The 12,500-nt window shown below is 36.9% G+C and overlaps 1 protein-coding gene across 1 annotated transcript in view; it reads left to right on the forward strand.

Annotated features, from left to right (window-relative positions):
* Positions 1-1,996: 1,996 nt before the first annotated feature.
* LOC144975875 (uncharacterized) overlaps positions 1,997-12,500 on the forward strand; it is a 41,521-nt gene continuing 31,017 nt past the window's right edge. The window contains exon 1 of the mRNA XM_078920059.1: positions 1,997-2,056. The gene's annotated coding sequence lies outside the window, so the exon portion shown is untranslated. The remainder of the gene's footprint in view (positions 2,057-12,500) is intronic.

Consider the following 12,500-nt stretch of genomic DNA (forward strand, 5'->3'; position numbering starts at 1 on the left):
TCTTTCTTCTTCTTCTTTTTTCTTCTCTTTTCTTCTTCTTCCTTCTTCTCTCTTCTTCTCTTCTTCTTCTTCTTCTTCTTCTTCTTCTTTCTTTCTTCTTCTTTCTTTCTTTCTTCTTCTTCTTCTTTCTCTTCTTCCTTCTTTTTCTTCTTTCTTCTCTCTTCTTTCTTCTTTTCTTCTTCTTCTTCTTCTTCTTCTTCTTTCTTTTCTTCTTCTTCTTCTCTTCTTTCTTCTTTCTTCTTTCTTCTTTCTTCTTCTTCTTCTTCTTCTTTCTTCTTCTTTCTTCTTCTTCTTCTTTTCTCTTTCTTTCTTCTTCTTCTTCTTCTTTCTTCTTCTCTTTCTCTTCTTCTTCTCTTCTTCTTTTCTTCTTTCTTCTTTTCTTCTTCTTCTCTTCTTCTTCTTCTTCTTCTTCTTCTTCTTCTTTCTTCTTCTTTCTTCTTCTTCTTTTTCTTCTTCTTCTTCTTCTTCTCTTCTTTCTTTCTTCTTCTCTTCTTCTTCTTCTTCTTTCCTTCTTCTTCTTCTTCTTCTTCTTCTTCTTCTTCTTCTTCTTCTTTCTTCTTCTTTTCTTTCTTCTTCTTCTTCTTCTTCTTCTTCTTCTTCTTCTTTCTTCTTTCTTCTTTCTTTCTTTTCTTTCTTCTCTTCTTTCTTCTTCTTCTTCTTTCTTCTTTCTTCTTCTTCTTCTTCTTCTCTTTCTTCCTTCTTTCTTCTCTTCTTCTTCTTTCTTCTTCTTTTCTTCTTCTTTCTTCTTCTTCTCTTCTCTTCTTCTTCTTCTTTCTTCTTCTTTCTCTTCTTCTTTCTTCTTTCTTCTTCTTCTTCTTTCTTCTTCTTCTTCTTCTTCTTCTTCTTCTCTTCTTTCTTCTTCTTCTTCTTTCTCTTTCTTCTTCTTCTTCTTTTCTTCTTTCTTCTTTCTTCTTCTTCTTCTCTTCTTCTTCTCTTTTCTTCTTCTTCTTTCTTCTTTTCTTCTCTTCTTCTTCTTTTCTTCTTCTTTTCTTCTTCTTCTTCTCTTCTTCTTCTTCTTCTTCTTCTTCTTCTTCTTCTTCTTCTTCTTCTTCTTTCTTCTTCTTTTCTTCTTCTTTCTTCTTCTTCTTTTTCTTCTTCTTTTCTTCTCTTTTTCTTCTTCTTCTTCTTCTTCTCTTCTTCTTCTTTTCTTCTTCTTCTTCTTCTTTCTTCTTCTTCTTCTTCTCTTCTTCTTCTTCTTCCTTCTTCTTCTTCTTCTTCTTCTTCTTCTTCCTTTTCTTCTACTTCTTCTTCTTCTTCTTCTTCTTCTTCTTCTTCTTCTTCTTCTCTTCTTCTTCTTCCCTTTTTCTTCTTCTTTCTTCTTCTTCTTCTTCTTCTTCTTCTTCTTCTTCTCCTTCTTCTTCTTCTTTCTTCTTCTCTTCTTCTTCTTCTTCTTCTTCCTTCCTTCTTCTTCTCTTCTTTCTTCTTTCTTCTTCTTCTTCTTTTCTTCTTTCTTCTTTTCTTCTCCTTCTTCTTCCTCCTCTCTCCTCCTCCTCCTCCTCCTCTCTCCTCCTCCCTCCTCCTCCTCCTCCTCCTCCTCCTCCCTCCTCCTCCTCCTCCCTCCTCCTCCTCCTCCTCCTCCCTCCTCTCCTCCTCCTCCTCCTCCTCCTCCTCCTCCTCCTCTCCTCCTCCTCCTCCTTCCTCTTCTTTCTTCTTCTTCTTCTTCTTCTTCTTCTTCTTCTTCTTCTTCTTCTTCTTCTTCTTCTTCTTCTTCTTCTTCTTATTCTTCATTATTATCCTCATAATAATAATAATAATAATAATAATAATAATAATAATAATAATAATAATAATAATAATAATAATAATAATAATAATAATAAATATAATAATAATAACAACAATAATATTAATCGTATAATCGGCTAATCGGGATGGAATACAGTAGTTCTCAATTAAATACTATATGGATGCACTTATATTTGTTAAACATCAACAACAACAAAAAGTATCAAACAAACAAAAGCTGTGTCGCATAATTAATGTGAGTGAATATATTTTATATTGTGTCTCATTGCTGCAATCATTCTCTTCACAATCTCACGACGAAGGACAAAGGGTGAGTACACTTTCTCTTGGTTTTTTAACCGCTTCTCGAAACTTTGTTTCTTTTTCATTTTGAAATCTATTGAATTGATTCATTTGGAGGATATTTCCATTTACTAGGACTTATTTTTATTATTTCTTTCAAATGCAAATGAACTGAAGACATGTTGGCAATATCCATTGTCTGAGATATGAAAGAAATATAGAAAATCATTATTTCTGCTGTGTTCATTTTCAATACAAATAGTGAAGTTGTGCTTCTACAAACTGTCATAGATTATTAATTGTGTACGTATGTTAACTATTATCAATAAAGAATATCTATGTTGTGATTCTACAGTCTGCCATAGAATATAAGATTTTATAATGTGTTGATTATCGATACAAAATAATATTTAAGTTGTGATTCTACAATCTGTTATAGATTATCAAACTGTACTGTGTTGATTATCGATACAAAATAATATTTAAGTTGTGATTCTACAATCTGTTATAGATTATCAAACCGTACTATGTTCATTACCAAACAAAACTATTTAACTCGTAATTATGATTAGGTCAGCGTGGCTCACTGATTCGGTCTTTGCTTTGTACCGAAATGGAACTGAGTTCGAATATCCGCACCGCTGTAAGCCTTGAGCAATTCATCTCGCCGTAGATCAGTTTACGGCTAATTTTCGGGTTATTCCAGTCTTCCCTTGGGATATACCCTAAAAATAAATTCCCCTATGTGATGAATAAAGGGATTTTTTTTTCTTTTATAAACTGTTGAAGTTTACCAAATTTTGAACCATGTTAATTACCGATACAAATATCGGTATTGTGATTCCACATCCGTCAATGGCCCACCACCATTTGCCGCGTGTCAGCATTGATTACCATCGTAGTGAGACGATTGTGACCGCGAGTCGTTTCTTGTATCGAATACAACCAAGGGTTTAATCAGATTTGTTTAGACACAACCGAGCTGTAATTTACTAAACCAATAGGGTTTAACCGTAGCGACGTCACTTCCATCATAATGACACATAGTAACAGGTTCTAAACTATCTGAACTATGGCGGACGCCAATATCCCCATCACCACCCTTATGAAATACTTCTCCGACGAACATAAAAGTGTATCCAGATGAAAAAAAAAACATAAGAAATTTGATCATGTTTTGACTTTTATACATTCTGATCACATGACATATGAAAAAGTTCTCGCCAGCATGAAAAATAAAAAGTACCGATATTCTTTGTTTAGAACCAAGCTGATGGTTCCTGTGCGGACGTGGCATCAGACTATTGATCCGATTCACTATAGATATATTGCTACCATTATCGAGCCACAACCTCAAGGCGTTGTTGTTAGCGTTCCCCGCACTATTTACATGGACTTGCGAAATTTTACATCAACCTTCTCAACATCCTTACTGCAGCGCAATGCTCCGTGGTGGTACAGCATAGTGGTGCCAGGGCGGATGCTTGATGAGCACCCCAAATTGTTCCCGCCAGTTTCCTCAGAAAGCTGTTGCATTTCTCTATCCACCGGTCAACTCCTTCAAGATGGATCCGATAGATAAGGGCCTCCAGCGTAAACCTCAGGTACGTCGAATTTGGTCTATATGGTTGAAGTGCTCCCGGGACGAGGACGTTTAGTTTATGGGTGTGCCTACCACTGCATAGATTGAATCCTGGAGCCACCATTTTTTAAGAGTTCATTTTCAGGTATCATTTGTCAAAGTAGGATTTGAGTCACGTGTGGAAGCTTCCCTTTTTCAAGGATGTCAGACATTCCTCTGCCAGCCAGACCCGTGCCCCGAGGCCCAGATTCGTCATCATATCGGGACATCTGCCATCTGACATGCCCTTCCGTGTTTAACATTGCTATTCTTGCACTAACTTCTTTGGGACTGAATGGGGAAGTCCAGTCCGGTTCTTCGTCTGCAGGTAGCGCTTGCTACGGTTCTATATATGTTATATATTCTTGGGAATTGTGTCTGCCTCACTTTCTGGTGCAGCATTTGCCAAATTCCGGTCGGGATCAAATTTCTTTATCAGTCGCCAAGCGTGTGTAAAGTCAAATATTTCCGCGGTCTCTTGGCACCGTTGCCTCCTTCCCTTTGGCAGAGACTGAAGTCGTCTATCAGTTATGTCCTATGTCTGTTGTTACTCCTTGTACAGTTTTTTTTCCACTTTTCCGCCCAGCAGGGGAAGTAGAATTTCGGTTGCCACGTGGATTGGAGCGGTGGAGCGCTCTCAACCAGCAGCCTGTTAATTCTGGTTATGTTCTTGGACTTTGGAGGGATAGTAGGACAGACATGCTCGGTTATGAAAGGAAATTCCTCCCAGTTAGCCCTCATGAAATTCCATCTGAAGAGTGGGAGAGTCTGCACTCTCGGGATTGCCAATCCGACTGTCCGCGTAACCTACAACGATTTCCCATTCGCTCCTTTCGTCACAGGGCTGAGGCCAGGAGTATACTTCTTCTTACGACGGGTGCCTCTAAATATACCCTTGGCCGTAGGATCATAACTAGGTGTAGATCGTTACAGTCCATCCATGTTCGAATTTGTCTACATGTCTCGCTGCAGTCTCGGAAGCCCTACTCGTGGTGGTGGATAGTAAACTCTCCCAGACAGATGGAAGAATGGCCAACCACCTAGACCGGTGGTGTAATCCAATTTTATTCACCCCGTTGATGTCCGTAACACTCTCAATGACCTTTACCTTCGAAGGCTCGTTAACGTTTACGTTAAAACCTCCTTTCAGCCGCGAGTTTCCTCTGGATAACCGTAACGCCTGGGATCTAGAATCGAGAAGATTGCAAGTCTGAATAAAGATGGATCTACCGTCATAGAACAATGTCAAAGCTACGAACAACCAGTAACTAAGAAAAAAGATCATTTTTATCCATATTCTGACTCTATTGCGAATGGGAACTATACTGGAACTTGATAAGATAGTAGTGTTGAGCCCGGGATGGCCAAAGCGGGTCATTCATGACGCCCGCGTAACAGCTCCACATCCGGGATGGTCTTATGACGGTCAACCGGAATAACACTTTTGTCCAATGATATGCCTCAACCACCCCCACCAACGTCAATGCGTTCTCTGATGACATCTTTATCATGTTAATAATACTAAGATGTTTTTATTGAAAAAAGAGAGACACGCGTCATCTGTATAATAGATACAACGTACAACCACCTTCCAGCTACCGCTTTGATGAAAACAATGATGTATTTAGCATTTGTGTTGCTGTGTATTAATGTTTATATGAATTGTTGCGTGTCATGGTGAACTGTATTTAGGTGTCCGTTGTTGTCCTATCTGAACACTAATTTTTCTTTGTTTTCTTTGTCACCATGACTGCCTCGACGGGAATTGATCACAAGAAATAGAATTATAAAAATTAGCAAGCACAATGAAGAAAAATATGGCTCTGAATGAATTTCAGTTTAAGATGGCTTGTGTTGCGATATCGATGATATAATGATGGATAAATATAAACGTCACTTTTAAAATCCAATATAAATTATTTAGTCATATGACCAAAATGATAACAAATAAACTATATGCAATTCATTGAGGTAGATCTTGTAGATTCGTCACTAAAATTAAAATGATCACATAATATAGTGTAAACACAGTTGCCGCCTGTCATGCACACTACAAACAACACTCGTAGGGGCCTATCTGCATGTATGGCTTATCCATCGGCTGTACACACGTAATGTTGAGTTGTGATAGGTTTGGACACCGACAAATGAGCACATAGGGTGTAGACAATCTAATGACCCCCCCCCCCCCCTCCAAAAAAAAATGCCACTCACACAGCACACATATACACACATTTACACATGCGCACACACATAAACACACGCACACTAACATACGCAACATCCGTACATCCGGAAAAAAATATTAGCGTCAACTGAACGCAACAACATTCCTACTGGGCACTTCTGTACAGAATAAATCCTTGAAGAATCGATCAAAATACCAACGGGTGAATGAAACAACACTGTAGGAGGAAATAACCAAATGATAAGAGGGTAATAAATAATTCGCTCAAAAGCTATTGTCGAGCACTCTACATGATTCCAGTCAATTTCCCTCAACCGTAATAAAGTTTATAATAATAATAGTAATAATAATAATAATAATAATAATAATAATAATAATAATAATAATAATAATAATAATAATAATAATAATAATAATAATAATGGCAATAATAATATATAATAATAATAATAATAATAATAATAATAATAATAATAATATAATAATAATAATAATAATAATAATAATAATAATAATAATAATAATAATAATAAATTAATTTATTTATATTTCAGTAATTGTACAATAGTGATTGAATTGTCAATATACAGGAGCACGAGCACACCTACTCATACACGCACATGTAAACACACAATATCTACATCCTTGTCCCTACATACAGATTGTAAAACCAAAAGATAGAATGCGCTTGGCCAAGGAGTTCACAACATTGCCATCCGGAAGTATAACGGACCAACACACAAACTGTGTAACCATGAACTTTTATAGATAGTATGCGCTTGGCTAAGAAGCTCATAACATTGCCATCCGGAAGTATAACGGACCAACACACAAAACTGTGTGTATCCATGAACGTTTATAGTCGGGTTAATACAGTTAAGTGAGCATTACTCATAAACGCGGATGGCAAAAAACAATAACAAAGACCCCATTGACGTCAACTGCATACTATCTATATTCTGGTTAATACAGTTTAGTGAGAACAACTCACAAACGCGGATGGCAAAAACAATAACAAAGGCCTGAGTGACGTCACCTGCACACAATCTATAGGCTACCACTGATGGGTGCTAGCACTTCTCACACCCCTCTCTTTAAATGCAAATAACCCATCTTACCTTTACTATTGGACGAGTCCAAGTGTCACATCATCACTTTGAAGCTCTTTTTGTCTATTGTTTTTAATCCACCAATCAGCATTCAGTACATTAATATCATGACACAATCGTGTCATTCAACGTCATAGCGTGTCTGTCAGTCTGTCGTTCTGTAGCAATGACTATCCCGCACAAATCTTTGGGCCTCTTTTTCGCTCACGAAGTGCCCGAATTCGCATCAAAATATGGGACGAAGCCGTTTCGTATAGATAGTATGCAGATGACGTCACTCAGGCCATTGTTATTGTTTTTGCCATCCGCGTTTGTGAGTTGTCCTCATTAAACTGTATTAACCAGACTATAAAAGTTCATGGTTACACAGAGTTTGTGTGTTGGTCCGTTATACTTCCGGATGGCAATGTTGTGAACTCCTTGGCCAAGCGCATTCTATCTATATGCTATTTTAAAATATTAATTACGACGCTGTTTATCAATGAATATGACTAAAAGTTGGCACACAGTTAGAAAAAAAAGTCATTTTAGATTATGTCAAGCGACAAAACTCGTGCGATTACCAGAAGACCGTTAAAAATAGATTTTTACCCTTTGGAGTAAAATATTTCTAAAACTACCGGGCGTGGAGGTTTTGTCGCTGACAAGGTAATACATGAACATTTCTTCTTTTTTGTTGTAAAATTTCATATGAATATGACGAGTACTTTTACCGTATTTTACAAAACACCATCCTAATTTGCTCTTCAAGATTCAATCTTTTAATCCATTTATTAGGCAAGATACAACCAAAGGTCGAAAAAAAATGCCGAAAAAGCGCCCCATATTTTCGCGTTTTTTTCCTCTTTGCGGGTCATCCAAATAAATGACACCTTTGAAACTGCATAACTTGTTTATTTATGAATGGATTTTCAAAATTCAAAAACATTTTTACTCAGTGGAGATAGGGCTTTGATTTTAGACAAAAATGTTCCTCAAAAAGAGAAAAAAACTTTTTTTCATAGTCCTTGCTACGTTCTGTGCGCCTGATTCGTCCGAAATCCAACACCCGCCATTCCAAATTCCTACTTTCACTCGTTGTCATTTTAAGTGTTTTTTCAGCTTAGATCCTTACTCTACACTCTACAACCTGTTATTTTGATATTGTATGATTTAAACATTATTTTTGATGTTCCCATCATTCGCAATAGTTAAAAATATTCACAACCACACCCATACACACACACAGACACACACACACACACACACACACACATCTACATACTGAGATGTATCAGCTGTACAGGGTTGCTATTTCAAACTGATATTCAAACACAGACATACGCGCACAAACACACACACACACACACACACACACACACACACACACACACACACAGATACACTTTTCAGAAGCACACACAAATGCACGCACCCAAACAGACATGTGCGTACACATTCACCATCTACTGAGAAGTAAATCCATACCGGATTGCCTGATCAACACTAATGTACAAACACACACACACACGCACACACACACACACACAAACATACACACACACTCACACGCACACACACAAACACACACACACACACACAGAAAATATTTTTAAAAAATATAATAATAATAATCATTATGGCTGCGCAGTCGCTACGGACACTGGCCGTGAATGTGTGCGTCACTTCGAGTTTGTCAGTCTGTTTCTATCATCCAGTGGGTAATCTGCTTCCATAAATCTCTGTCTAGTGCAAATGTTCTCAGCTTTAGAATGTCAGCATGTGTGTTAAGGTGCTGAGGCAGTTGGATGTTTCCTAGTGATATTGAAATCAGTTCTTCGGTTGTTGTTTTTTTAAGAGTCGAAGCTAGTCCTGTGGATTAAAACCCTATCCTTACTTTTCCAAAATAGAATTATCTTTTACCACATAATAACAATTTACTCTCTAACTTACTTCAGATGAAAAGATTTTAATGTTTCATCGATCGTTTACGATCGTTATATTAAGTAAAAGTTTCCAGGTCGTTCTGAAATGTTTCGTTTGTAAACGGCACATTAGAATATTCTGCTCTGTTTATTTTATTGATATAAGTTGTGAACGGGCCCTTTTAATCACGTTTCCCGGAAGGTAGAGCGGCTTTTACACCGAGTTCCGCACGGTGAAGATAGTAGTCACCAACTCAGGGTCAAGGCAGTTTGCAATGTGAATGTAGTCTTTATCTCACCTTCAAGGTCAATCGATAAAATAATAATAATAATAATAATAATAATAATAATAATAATAATAATAATAATAATAATAATAATAATAATAATAATAATAATAATAATAATAATAATGATAATAATAATAATAATAGACTCTTATAGAGCTCACGGTATCCTCAACAGTTAGGCCGTTGGCGCTTTAAATTACATCAAAACAAAACAATATTTATATTACATGACATAAAAAAATGAAATGTTTTCAAGAATTTCTTGAAAACAGACAATGATTTGGATTATCGGATGTTCTGTGGAGGAACGGCATTCCATACAGACAGACCAAAATGAGAAAAGGACCTTGTTCCCACAGGGTGGTGTCATTGGAGAACGCAAAGGTCGGGTTGTCGAATATTTCTTTAGGATTTGCTGCGTGGTAGAGAGGGGCAGTGTTTTCCAGACAACGATAAACTAGGACTCATGCTTTGAATTTGACCCTTTTCTCAACAAGCAGCCAGTGTAATATTCGAAGGAGAGGTGTTGCAGAGTAAAACCGCCGCTTCGAAATACCTATCTGGTAGCATTATTTTGGACCGTCTGCACCTGCTTGAGCTTATTTTCTGAGACACCGAACAAGAGAGCATTATAGTAATACAGCATTGAAAATAAAAGAGAAACGACAAGTTTTCTGGTAACATCATCAGAAAGGAACTGTCTAATAAATAGATCCAATTTTTTTCTTTCAAATGGCACATCAATGATGCCTGTTGTCAAGTCAACGGATAAGCGTCTACAATTCCACAATCTGAGGCTTTCGGTCCTGAAATTGATCGAAACTTTAATCAATACGACTCATTTTCATTGAAAATGCAGTTTTCTTTACATATCACATTGAATTTAATCTTTATGCAATGTAAATTTATTTAAGTTTGACTTTGATTTCTGTCTTATTATTCTGAATAACTTCGGCCTAGGCTGTATGGTAATTTAAAGCCGAATCAATAGCTAGACAGATGAATCGAGTTTTAAAAAAACGCAACTTAAATGCCAAAATCTTATGTTTGAATATTCTTCAGATCTTGTCCATTTCTCTTTCAAAAGCTCTGAAGCACAGCAATCATTTTCATATTTAGAAGAAGGCGTGATTTTAGTGGGGAATGGAAAAAGGGACACTTTCGGAAAGAAGTGGTCCCTGTCGAGCTACAACGTTATATTTCCATTTTTTAAATGTTATCCTTATGACAAAAGTACAAATGTAAATAAAACACTGCTCCAAGTGCATTCTATCTCTCAAACGTTACTTTTTTCATCCATTTTACTTCCTTGGGGGGGGGGGGGGGGGGTCGGGGATTCTTTATATTGTTCAACAAGATAATTATGCAAGGATTTTTAAAAAATTCTGTTTATCCAGTTGCCATTGTTGAATGACTTGAAAACCGGCAATGCATTACATGAGTTCCTGCAGGGGATGATGACTTTCTGATACTTGAAGTTTAGAGTTTTATGCGGCCTAGATAAAGCAATGGCAATAAATTTTCAGAATCTTGCATCACACAACACAGCCCATTGAAAAACGAGTGAATAATAAATATAAGTTATTTGTCCGATCAAGCTGGACATCGACTGTACTGTTTGCGTGAGCGGAGCCCATCTCTAATGGACACCTAGTTGACCACACCTCTTGGACAGTCAGCATAATGTAAACAATGGCAGTGATTGGTAAACATCGCTAACTACACATGTTTTACTGTCAATTTCATGTGTCTACGTAAAATACCCACTGTTCTACCGCTTGATCAATGTGTAAACTTAAAGGCTCCATACACGCCCGGATATGATCCTGGTTCAGACCCCGATCAGGCAAACCGGGGTGAAAACGCAATGTCTGTGTCCAAATACCTGGCCGATAAACCTAGGTACGGTCGATCGCTCGCAAAGCCCGCTTATATTTTTCGAGGCGATCGGCGAACGGGGGCGTGGCAGTATAAAAAATTGGACAATTTTTTTAGGATTTTCGCTGTTTTGACGTCAGATTCGTGATCAGCGTCGAATTTACAATAGGTTTGATACCAAGAACTATGTTTTTACTCCAAAAATTGATGAAATTAGAAATAAAATTTAATTAATATTGAGGTTATGTGGCCGACAGGACAGTGCCCCTCCTTGTTTTGTGGTATGACTCTCGCTTCCAGATCGGAAGGTTCAGGTTTCGAGACCCGCTCTGCGTGGCGCAGAGTTGAGTCCTTGGAAATGGTCTTTACTCAGGTGTAAAATGAGTACATGGCCGTTCGTTGAATTTGTTAGGAAAAAATGTCACATCGCCTGACAGGCGTCATGTCTCGTCTTTCAAGTTTAATATTGCTGTTGCCTTGGGACCCCTTGTAAAGCGCTTTGAGCACGTGGATATTGTCGCCAAATAAATGCTGTGTTATTATTATTTTAAAATAATATTTTTATAAAGTTGCGCCAGGAAGAGGTAGATGCAAAAGTTTCGTTCTTGATCATCGTAAAATTTATAAAGGATTTCATACAAAATAAAAAATAGTTTTCATAATTTTCAATGTAATGATATAATAATATGCCAGTTCTTTTTTCTTTTTTTTTTTTCCTCCTCACCCGTTGACGCGACATGACGGTCGACCTTGACACAGACATTTGGGATTGGCAGATGCCAAAAAGCCTTGACTACGTGATGGCAGGGATGGGCATTGTGACCCTGAATTATAATCTACAAACACCCCCCCCCCCCCCCAAAAAAAAAAAAAGAGCTGTGTGCGTGTGTGTGGTGGCGGTGGTGGTTGGGGGGGGGGGGGGTGCGAATGCGAGTAGTCCCGAGGAGTACCCGTTTAACCTGCCACGGGAACACTGTCGATTTGTTTTATAAAATTAAAATTATTATAATATAATAATAATAATAATAATAAATAATAATAATAATAATAATAAATAATAATAATAATAATAATAATATAATAATATATAATAATTAATAATAATAATAATAATAATAATAATAATAATAATAATAATAATAAATATAAATTAATAATAATAATGACGATAAATAACAAATCTTTATTGTCCACAAAATGGAAAAATTTCCGTGGTCTACGTTGCTTTTAAACTTAAATCGGATTGCAAATGTATGGATGTTATGCGTATTGGAAAAATACTCACGACATCTCCATCGGGGTATAACATATTAACACACAAAACTGCAAACGCGAACGTTCATTGTCTGATTGATATAACTTAGTGATAAGTTAATTATAAAATGCTGTCTAAAAGCAATCACAACGGGTTGACTAACGTCAAATTCATTCCTTCTATTGATGCTCTGTGTTAAATTAAAATACTCACAAAGTCCGCCAGCC

The sequence above is a fragment of the Berghia stephanieae genome, chromosome 6 (genome assembly GCF_034508935.2).
Source record: "Berghia stephanieae isolate SIO BIC M18660-M18661 chromosome 6, UCSD_Bste_1.3, whole genome shotgun sequence".
In the NCBI taxonomy this organism is placed as follows: Eukaryota; Metazoa; Mollusca; class Gastropoda; order Nudibranchia; family Aeolidiidae; genus Berghia; species Berghia stephanieae.